Source organism: Carlito syrichta, unplaced genomic scaffold (genome assembly GCF_000164805.1).
Source record: "Carlito syrichta isolate Samal-C Ts95f unplaced genomic scaffold, Tarsius_syrichta-2.0.1 Scaffold303669, whole genome shotgun sequence".
NCBI classification, from domain to species: domain Eukaryota; kingdom Metazoa; phylum Chordata; class Mammalia; order Primates; family Tarsiidae; genus Carlito; species Carlito syrichta.
Window position 1 is genome coordinate 719,291 of NW_007247765.1, and position 10,591 is coordinate 729,881.

The following is a 10,591-nucleotide window of genomic DNA, read 5'->3' on the forward strand; positions in this document are numbered from 1 at the left end:
CAGCCTCCCAAAGGCGTGGGATTACAGGCTGAGCCACCGAGCCCAGCTTCAGATTCTTGCATGAGGAAGGAAGACTGGAAATGCTCTTCACTTGCTTCACTCCCCATCACCCCAAACTCAAGAATAATTCTGCTAAAAGTCATCAGAATGAGCCTCAGAGATCTTTTTTCTCAGCCAGCACTTGTCCTGACATGCAGTGCTACTTATCTGGTAATTCTGCTCAGTACCTTTCATGGGAACAAGCTCACAGTCTCTGGTGACATATTAACACAGATAAAGACATACAAAGAGCAACAAGTGCATGATGGGTACAGCAGATGCCACCCTCCTCTCAGGGACTTGGAGAAATGTGAAAAAGAAAGGCGGCATGGGTGACATTCAGAGGGAAATGAACTTGCTTTCTTTTAAATCAACATATGATCTGATTCTCTTGGTGGAAAACTAAACAAAATAAATCTAAGTGTGATACATCTATCACTGTGCTATTCACCTACCAATTAAGAAATCCAAAATTCTATAAAAATGCCTTGGATTATTAACTCATCCGGTTAAATTACACTTCCATGAAACCCAACTTTACTATTCTTCAAAAATCAAACACCCTCCCCCATCAAAACAAGACCACTTCTCAAGCATATTGCTTTCTGTTTAAAATAGGATGTTACAAACATACAAACAAACAACTGAATCCCATTTCTAAACAAAGCCTTGGCCCACCCAAGCCTGCCTCAACCAGCAATAGTGCTGGTGCTGGAACTGGCGACTCGGCTGATGAGTTGCAGAATGTGTGAATTGGTTGACATCATTCAAAGGGGGAGATGGTTCTAGAAGGACCCAGGTTTCTGGCAGAGCACTGCCCGCCTGTTGAAGTCCAGTAGTGCCTGTCTGTCCAATGAGGGTGGCTTGTGTTTCTCCAGCTGACTTTGCCTCTTGAGGGACCTACTGGGTCAGGTGGGCACTGGTGGCCTGAGGCAAGAACTGTAGACTGTAGAGTGGGAGGCACAGTTACGGGGGACCCAAGGATACCTGGGAGAGCTGCAAAACCTCGGCTCTACACCTGATGGGTCCGGCGCCATCTTGGCTCTACCACAGAAACTAGGTGACCTTGGGCAAGTCACTTCACCAGTCTGAGCTGCTGCGTAGGGAGAAAATGAAAGATCTCCACTTAAGGACCACATGTAGGACCTGGCATTGAGTAACTGCTCCACTAAGGTTACTCCTTCTTACCCCAAAGGCAAGAAAAAAGGCATCATGGCAAAATCCAGGTGACCACTAAGGCAGTGGCTAGAGCATCATCACTGCAAACATTTGAAGGCTTGGATCATACCTGACAAAGAATTCAGGAAGAGAAAGTCAAGGATAGAAAATACCAGACAATATCCCAAAGTAATGATGGATCTAGGTGAGGATTATCCAGGGGTACTTAAACCACTGGATGGAATAAAGGCTGAGACAGGGTGTTCACAAAGTACCTAAGTACCAGCCCACCAATGACTTGCTAATTCCGTGTACCTTGACACTGGCTAGGTCTGATTACCACCTTCCCTGAGGGATCAAACTCAGCACTGTGGATGGTGGGACAAGGTGACATCACCTGCCCCCGAAGTGATGTAATATCAGGTGCATTGGCAGCACTTATGAAATATTCTTGCCAAAAAATGTTTAACCTCCTTCTAAGAACAAGCTACTAGAGCTAACAATTTTTAGGCAGAGGAGCAAGTTAAATAACACTGTGAAGACACAGACAAGCCTAGAGGTAGGACATTCCACCCCACAATCAGCTTGGGCATCTCAAGGTCATGTTTAGGAAGTCATATAATGTTCCATAGAATCAAAGAAGTTATCCTTCATTAGTTACTGAATTTTGGAGTAGGCAAGTAAGAGAGTTTGGGATAGGTGGGGAATTTAAATATGGATGGACTATTAGATAATATTATAAAACTATTGTTAAAGTTCTTAGATGTGAAAATAGTATTATTACAGTATGTTATGTAGAAAAATGTCCTTATTCTTAGGAGGCAGATGGTGAAATATTAGAGACAAAGTGTCAAGATGCTTGCTACTTTCAAATGGTTCAACAAAATTTATATAACATGTATCACTTATATATAAACAATTGGGAGAAAGGAATAAAGAAAATAATGACAAATGGTGAATTTAGGTAAAGGAGATAAGGAATGTGTTTATCTTATCGTTCTCCCAGACAATAGGTTTGAAATTTTTCAATATAAAAAGTTGGGAAAGAAACTGAAAGAGGGAAAAACACAAAAGAGGAAAGAAAAAAAAAAAAAAGATGAGACAATATCACTGCCTTTCACTGTCAGAATTCCCTCAGCATCTGCATTCACATCAGGTTTCCTGGGTGCTTTTCATTCAATAAGGTTTTCTTTTTACACTTTAATAAATTTCACGTGTGCTTATTCAAACCGATGCAGCCACTGTTTTGGCTTCTTTGCTGGCTGACATCAAAATCAATGTTCAAGCCACCTCCAACAGCTCCTAAGAGAGTCCACCAGGTAGCTTAAGATAACAAATCAAAAACTCCTGAAAGGGACACCCAGCTCCTTATTAGGAGCTGTAAGGTGGGATCCAAGGGTGTGGGGGAGCATCCTATTGGGCTCTCCCACCTGCACTGGGCCCTGAGGCAAAAGGATGGGTACAAGGTAAGGTGCTGGCTGGCCAGGCCACTGGGCTTTAGAGAGCCCGTTTCCGCGTGAAGCACGCTGTGCCTGAGTTCCAGGCCTGGGAGCAGTGTCGTGACCTGTGGTACAGCCACCCTGAATTCCATTTTAGGGAATGAGAGTTTCTATTGAAGTGGAAACCAGTTCTGTGATGCCTTTATCATGGAGAGGGCTAGTAAGCATCTGTTTCATACAGCACGGGTGTGCACTGGCTCTATTCATGGCAGCTGCACAGTCTCAGAGCAGTGCATCTCCCTGGGGGTGCTCTGGGTGCTGTGTGGAGACAGCTCTTCTCTGGGCAGAGCTTTCCCGGACACTGCAGGACACTCACCTACCTGCCCTCGCCCTACTGCACCAAGTGCCAACAGCACCTCCTAGTCTTATCAAGGACGACACCCCTCACCCATCCCCACATCTCCAAATGCTCTCTGTCTTAAACAGGGCTAAATTCTCTGATTTTACCTGGTATCAACATTGGTTCCACCACCTGAGAAGTGGTTTGGGAGGATCAGATGTGCTGCAGCTCTTTCTAAATGTAAATTCGCTATTCAAATGATGTCCTAATTGGTACCCACACAGGCAGCCTGCAAGTCAGAGGTGGGACTGGGGGTGAGGCCAAGCATGGGATCCCAATGGGGTCCATGAAAGCCTTGTCTCTCTAGTGATGCACTAGAATACGTGACAGCTGCTTACTCTGAAAACGTTTCCTGTAATAAGTCGTAAGTTTTGGTTTATAAGTGTTGCTACAGATAAAAACTACATTACAGTGTGAATTGTAGTGTGAAGGCCCATGACAGACACGTGGGCTATTTGCAGCAGATGGATAGGGGGCATCCACAACATGGCTTCAAAGCATCTGGCTCAGATGTTGCCAAAACTAAGTTGGAATGAAAATGACACTTCTCTCAGGGAGCAAGTGATAAAACGATTGTGGATCAAGGGATCATAAAAGATTCAGGGATCAAGGTTCCAAAGCAACACAGAAAATGACACCCTGCCCTCCTATGCAATGATTTTCAGAATGATGTACTTTGGAGAGCTGTTCTTTGATTTTTTTTTTTTTGAGTTGAGTCTCACTCTGTTGCCCAGGCTGGAGTGAGTGGCGCAATCACCTCATTGCAGCCTTGACCTCCTGAGCTCAGGCGATCCTTCTGCCTCAGTCTCCTGAGTAGCTGGGATATAGGCATGAGCTACCACGCCCAGCTAAATTTTTTCATTTTTGTAGAGACGAGGTCTTGCTATGTTGCCCAGGCTGGTCTTGAACTCCTGGGCTCAAGCAATCCTCCTGCCTCGACCTCCCAAAGTGCTGGGATTGCAGGTGTGAGCCAGTGTACATGGCTCCTGTTCTGTGAATATTGGAGTGGTGCTTATGGGAGAGAATGTTGAGGCAAGTGGGACTGACTGCTGTTGACAACTCAGGTGGACTGTAAGCCCTGAGCAGAAACCGTAAGTAGAGAGTGGAGCAGGAGTCTGGCGGTTCAGTATGCGAGGGAATCACCTGGAGAATTTATCAGCACGAAGGCTCACACCCACCCCAGGGACTTAACTCTCCTGTGCGGTGGGCCCAGGGGGCTGTACACCTAAGGAGGCTCTCTGATTCTGCTCGGGGAGGCTCACGGAGGACTCTTCAGGGAACTCTCTGCCTCCCGCTCACCATGGAGCATCCTTGCTCTCGTTTCATGGCCTTTACAACTCAGCATTTAGATGAAAGCTTTTCACCAGCACTTAGGTCTGGTTGGGTTAGTCTCGCTCGGTCGCCCAGTCTGGAGTGCAGTAGCCATTCCCGGCCACCGCAGCCTCGACCCACTGGGCTCCGGCGATCCTTCCGCCTCAGCCTTCCGAGTAGCCGGAATTACAGGCATGCGCTACCATGCCCGGCTGATTTTTTGATTTATTGTAGAGATGAGGTGTTGCTGCCCAGGCGGGTCTTGAACCTGCGGGCTCAGGCAATCCACTCACCTCAGCCTCCCAAAGGCATGGGATTACAGGCTGAGCCACCAAGCAGGCTTATCATTCACTTTCAAATGAGAACTAGGAAATTGCTGATGAAAAGAAAGTTCTGACCTCTCCTTGAAGGCCCAAAGCCTCAGGTATTCAGAGAAGGGAAGGAGGCCATGAGAGGCTGGACCCTGAAGGCAGAGCTACAAATGCTGCAAGTCCTAAAGAACAAAAGTGCATGCAGATCGCTGCCCTAGGTCTCTACAATAAATTAGCCAGGTGTGGGTGGTGTGCACCAGTGGGTTCCAGCTGCTGGGAAGGCTGAGGCGGAAGGATTGCCTGAGGCCAGCAGGTCAAGGCTGCGGTGGCCATGAGCATGCCACTGCGCTCCAGCCTGGATGACAGAGAGAGACTTTGACTCAAATAAAAAAAAATTAGTGTCAACATGATGTTTTTACCATCTCCCACATTCTTCTAAATTCCATTCATCTTAAAAACAGTATACTGGTATCACAAGTCCCTAAATCTCTGGATGTGGTCATCTGAAATGAGATATTTTATCCTCCTCTTCTCTGGCTTTCCAGAATCCATTTTCATAGCACTCTTGCAAGAGGAAAGACTATCAGAAGAAGAAAATGAACAGTAATAAAGCTGAAGGAATATCACACCAAAGCTTTTGGTTAGAAAATATTTATGTCGGCAGGCACACACCACACCCTTTCTAGGAAGATATTATTGGCCTAGAAGCTGAGTGAGCGTATCCCAAAATACACCTCGCAGAAAGCACTGCTACCCTCCCAAAAGAGGCCCTATAATTAAGCAAAGTCTTTTCAAGTGGATTATTCTATATCACAAATTGACGGATGATGTTTTCGTCTCCCTGCTTCAGCAAATGTGGCCATGTTGGGCTACAGACGCTCCCATCCACTCCCATTTAGACCAGACTGTGTAGTCACCAACTACCTGATGCAAACAAACAGTGCTGTGCACCAAGAAGCCCAATCTCAATCATCTGTAAAGAGATCTCTCTCCTCCCAGGCACATTTCCCTAACACCAGAGTCGCAACCCTGGATTCAAAAGGAAGAACAGCCCAGATGGAAACACCATTTCATCTCAGAGGTCATCTAACCACTAACACATCTGAAGAGGCTGGGGGTGAAATTTAAAATACAAGACAAACTCTTTTGTGTGAATACTGGGGTCATGTTTCCTGAGCCTTGCTTTTATCTTTAGTTGGCTGCCGTTCCTTATAAGCCACCAGAGACCTAGATGTCTGAGTTTGTTCAGGCCATTTTTTTGCTTGGAGTTAGGGGTAAGAGCCATTCCACTCCTAGGATGCTCTGAACACATTTCCTGGTGTTTTATTATTTTACATTTACATGTTATTTACATATATTAAACATTAGTTATATATCTGCATATTATTCATATAATTTACATATTATTTTATATGTCCAAATTTACATATACATTTACCAAGACAGGTAATTGTATATATTTACATATTATATATTTACATTTGTTTACATATTGTTAAATGTTAAGATATTTTAAATTTTAAACTTTCAAAATAAGTACTGCAGACATTTACGCTTTTAAATTACTTCTAATATCAGAGCTTCTCAGCCTTGGCACTACTGATATTTTGGGCTGGACCTTTCTGTGCATGTGCACATGTGTGTGTGCACATGTGTGCATGTGTTACTGTCCTGTGCATCACAGGACATTTAGCTGCATCCCTGGCCCCCACCCAACAGATATCACAAGCACACAACCACTTTGCTCTCATGGTCATGACAACCAACAGTGACTTCAGATGTTACCAAATGTCCTCCGGAAGGGCAAAACTGGCCGGTGAGAACCACTGTTCTATCTATATTTATGCACTTAAATATCTTCTCCTGGCATGGCCAGGAAAATAATCTAGGGTTTTCAAGGCACCCACAAGTTTTAGTTTTAAGAACTTCAAGCTTCCCATGACTCACAGTGAGGACTTGGGATCTGACACCTGCTCCCTCCCAAGACTCATCAACAACGCTCTTGCAGTCTCATGGAGGGTGCCAGGACCTGGTTTCATCCAGCCAAGACCTCTGAGAGGACAGTGTGCTGCCACTGGACTCTGGGACCACAGGAGCACCTTCCTGAGAAGATTGCCCTGAAGAAATTCCTTCCGATCCACTGCCCGACACCTCACACTGATTTTGAGGGAGGAGGACAAGGTTGGGGTCTGCAAAGGTCATCCACAGAAGCAAGGCACCTGCTGTGCTTCTCCCACGCCTAGCCAGCTCCAGGGCAGTGTGCCCAGTGCTGGCCTGTGTGCCCAGAAGGGCATGGGAAAGCAGAGGCTTTCAAGGGGCTCTGCCAGGTGGGGAGGGATACGAAAGTGACATCACAGGACAGAGTCCAAGAACGAGAGCAGCAAGTTCATCCAGAGAAAATGAGTGAGGGCAGAGAATGTCTCCAAATGTGGCAGGCGGGAGTGTGAATGAGTGAGTAGACTGACTGCCACTGAGAGCAGGAGTGACTGTAAATCCCATCACACACCTCCACGTGCAGGCACTGAGAATGCAGGATGGAACAAGACCAAGCGCCTGTCCTGTGATGTGCATGCTGCAGTTCAACACAAAGACTCACTGCTTGCCCTCCCTACCTCCCTCTTTCTCCTTTCCACTCCTTTCTTTCTTTATAACAAGTTGAACTAATTTTTCTGTTTGTCTAACTGCTCATTTTTTTCATTTTAAAAATTAAAGTTTAGGGGCTGGGCACAATGGCTCATGCCTGTAATCTCAGCACTTTGGGAGGTAGAAGTGGGAGGGGTACTTGAGGCCAGGAGTTAGAGACCAGCCTGGGCAATGCAGCAAGACCCCATCTCTACCAAAAAAAAACCCCAGGTTAATCAACATACAGCAAAATTCACCCATTCTAGTTCTATGAATTTTCACACAAGCATACAACTGCATAAATATCACTACAATTAAGATATAGAACAATTTTGTCACCCCCCTAAATAAATTTCCCCATGGCTCCCAACTGTTTTTTTAATGGAAGCAAGTTGCCTTGTGAGTAGCAAGCCCCTCCTCTTGAGAGAATTGGAATCTCCCTGTCAGGGACTCTGTAGAAGACACTTCTTGGTTAGCAGAGGGGGCCAGTCAACCTCGAGGCCACGCCCAACTCTGATTCTGTGGAAGGGCAATGCAGTCCCCTACAGACATCTGCCCTCAAGCACTGGCCAGTGCAGGGCCACAGTGGACTCTCCTCAACCACAGGGAAAGGCCACACCCAAAAGCCAAGTTCCTCTAGTCAAAGCCAAAAAATATCAGCCTAGTCATTGGGTTTCCATGATGAGTACAGAGCCAGAGAAATCTTCGAAAATGAAAGCCTCAGCATGGCAACTGAGGCCCAGCAGAGGATCCGTCACCCCAGCCCTTCTCTTTCTTGTTGCTAATGTGGCTCAAAGTAACATTTAATCCCAAAGTGGACAAAGCTCAAACAAGGTGACCCCACTTGGTCACGAAGGTGGCAGGAAGAGAGCTGAGTTCATCGAGCTCACCTATGAATGGGTCGTCAGAGTTGGAGAAGGAGGCCAATGTCCAGGGGCTTCAAAGCTCCTGATGCAGCCTGTGTAGGAGGGAGGCTGTGGTGAGCAGCTGGGACACCTGTGACAGCATGTGGGTATGACCCACCATCCCCAGTAGCCCTTCTGCTGGAAGACACCCACACCTCTTGGTGGCTGGACCTCAATGGCGAATGTCCAGTCTCCAGACAAGGCTGCCATTATCACGAACGAGTGCTTTATTGAGCACCTGCTGTGCCCCAGCCTGGCCCAGCTCATTTGATTCTCACAGCAACCCTGTGAGGTGGGTATTATGATAATCCTTATTTTACAGAAGAGAAACTGAGGCTCAGAGAGGTTACCTAACAGAACTTACATTTTAACCCAGGTCTCCAACCTCAAGGCTGTCTGTCCTCTTTTTCACTGCTAGGAAGAGTGGTTGCTGAATCGAATGTTCTTGGTATCTCAGACCACTGTTATGCTGGCTCCTGGGCATTCTGAATTCCACATATCCCTAATTTCCATTCCCCAAGCTTCTCTCCCATTTCAGTATATGAGCCCTAAGGATCTCTCTGCTTTGGAGGATTTGTTTGGTTCTTTTGGTCTGCAAGTTTATTACTCTTAGATTACGCAGTTGGCTTAGGATAAAAACTGTCAAGGGTGTTCTTTATCTTGCATCCGGAAGCTTTCCTAAATCTAGACTTGCTAAATTTGAGAAAACCCCATATTGCCTAAAACCATCAGCCATAACAAGAGAAAAATGTCATACTGTCAGGAAACACCAATTCAATGTCACATTTAATTATAAAATTCCGTTCTGCCTGAGTTTAGTACAGATTTAAAAGATGAACAGCACAAGGCGATGGCTTCCCTTCTGAGCACCACTTGCAGCGAGAGGCAGTAGAAAGAAATGCAGCAACACTTACCAAATTTCCGCCAACTATCATAAACTTTATATACACCACATGTCTTCTAAAACAGCGGCAGAACTGGTCCTGAAAGACAATACCGCAACAAAAGAACAACCGCGTCATTAAACAGGAATATTTTAGTGCACACTGAGCTTCTCTACTGGAAACTGCCACCTCACCCTCTGTTCTGGGCACCCATCAACGTGCCAAACTCAACCTACCAGTCTCCTCTGTTTTTCACAGGAAGATGAAACCAATTTACAAATTATCTCAGCACTCACTAATACAAATACATACATAAATAATTAGATAATGAAATAAACCAGAAACCGTGATTACAGATATTTGAATTTTTAGTCCTTTAAAATAAGACACGAGAACAATGGAACCATTTCTAAAATTGACCTTGTAACATTTCTTCCTCCTTTCTTCCCTAATGGCTGTGAGACTTGGAGCAATTTTCCTAACCATACTTTTCTAGACTTTGTTTCATTATCTGCAAAATAAGGACTACTGTACTGACCTCATAGGGTTTCTATGATAACCCTGGGACAATTAATTGATAAATGATATCAATTAATTGACATATAAATGGCACAGAAAGGCTTAGAACAGCATCTGGCACACAGTAAGCACTCAATAAACGTGAGCTGTTATCACCATTCTCCTAGTCCTCTAGCTTGAAACCTGACACAGCTTCCTCACCTCGGCCACAAACCACAGCTGTGACCCACAGGTGTGTGGAACATGTGGCTTCCCTCATTCTCACCTGCATCGTGCCTGGCAGACACCGTCTCCCTGCCTCCCTGCGCATAAACACTCATGGCTCTGCGAGGCGTCCTTCCTGCACACAAGGTCTGGCTGCCCTTCCCGGCAGAACACCTTTCCCACTTCCTATTCCCCGTGAGATCTCGCTGGCCTGCGGCTCTAGCTCCCCTACGCTTTTTTCCATATAGGATACTGGGGTGTCCAGTGGCATCTGAGTTTCCAGGTGGGCCAGACCCTTCTCTGAGTGTCTGTCTGACCCATCCCTGCTGCCTGGGGGGCCTGGCCATGGTCTAAGGGAGGCTCTTTACCGTTTCCTGTGCTGCAGTCTAGAGACAGCTTTCTCTGAGTAATGTTTTTAAATGCTTGAAATTAAACCATGAAATGCACATGATTCAAAAGAAGCAAAGTATATTGACATACAGTTATCAAAATATTTAAGAAAACTGTGATGGACTTCTTTGAATATTTAAATAACTTTCAGAAAAGTCTAGTAGCTACTGTAATTCTGAAGTACAGTTAGGCATAAATGACATTTCAGGCCCAAGCCTGTAATCCCAACACTTTGGGAGGCCGAGGTAAGAGGATTGCCTAAGCCCAGGGGTTCGAGCAACATGGTAAGACCTCATCTCCACAATAAATTAAAAAATCAGCCGGGTGTGGTGGTTCGCACCTGTGGTTACAGCTACTTGGAAGGCTGAAGCAGAAGGATTGCCTGAGCCCAGCAGGTTGAGGCTGCAGT

The 10,591-nt window shown here is 45.7% G+C and overlaps 1 protein-coding gene across 1 annotated transcript in view; it reads right to left on the reverse strand.

Annotated features, from left to right (window-relative positions):
* The window catches only part of FYN (FYN proto-oncogene, Src family tyrosine kinase), a 158,464-nt gene that overhangs the window by 109,807 nt on the left and 38,066 nt on the right, over window positions 1-10,591 (reverse strand). The window contains exon 2 of the mRNA XM_021712853.1: window positions 9,096-9,168. The gene's annotated coding sequence lies outside the window, so the exon portion shown is untranslated. The remainder of the gene's footprint in view (window positions 1-9,095; window positions 9,169-10,591) is intronic.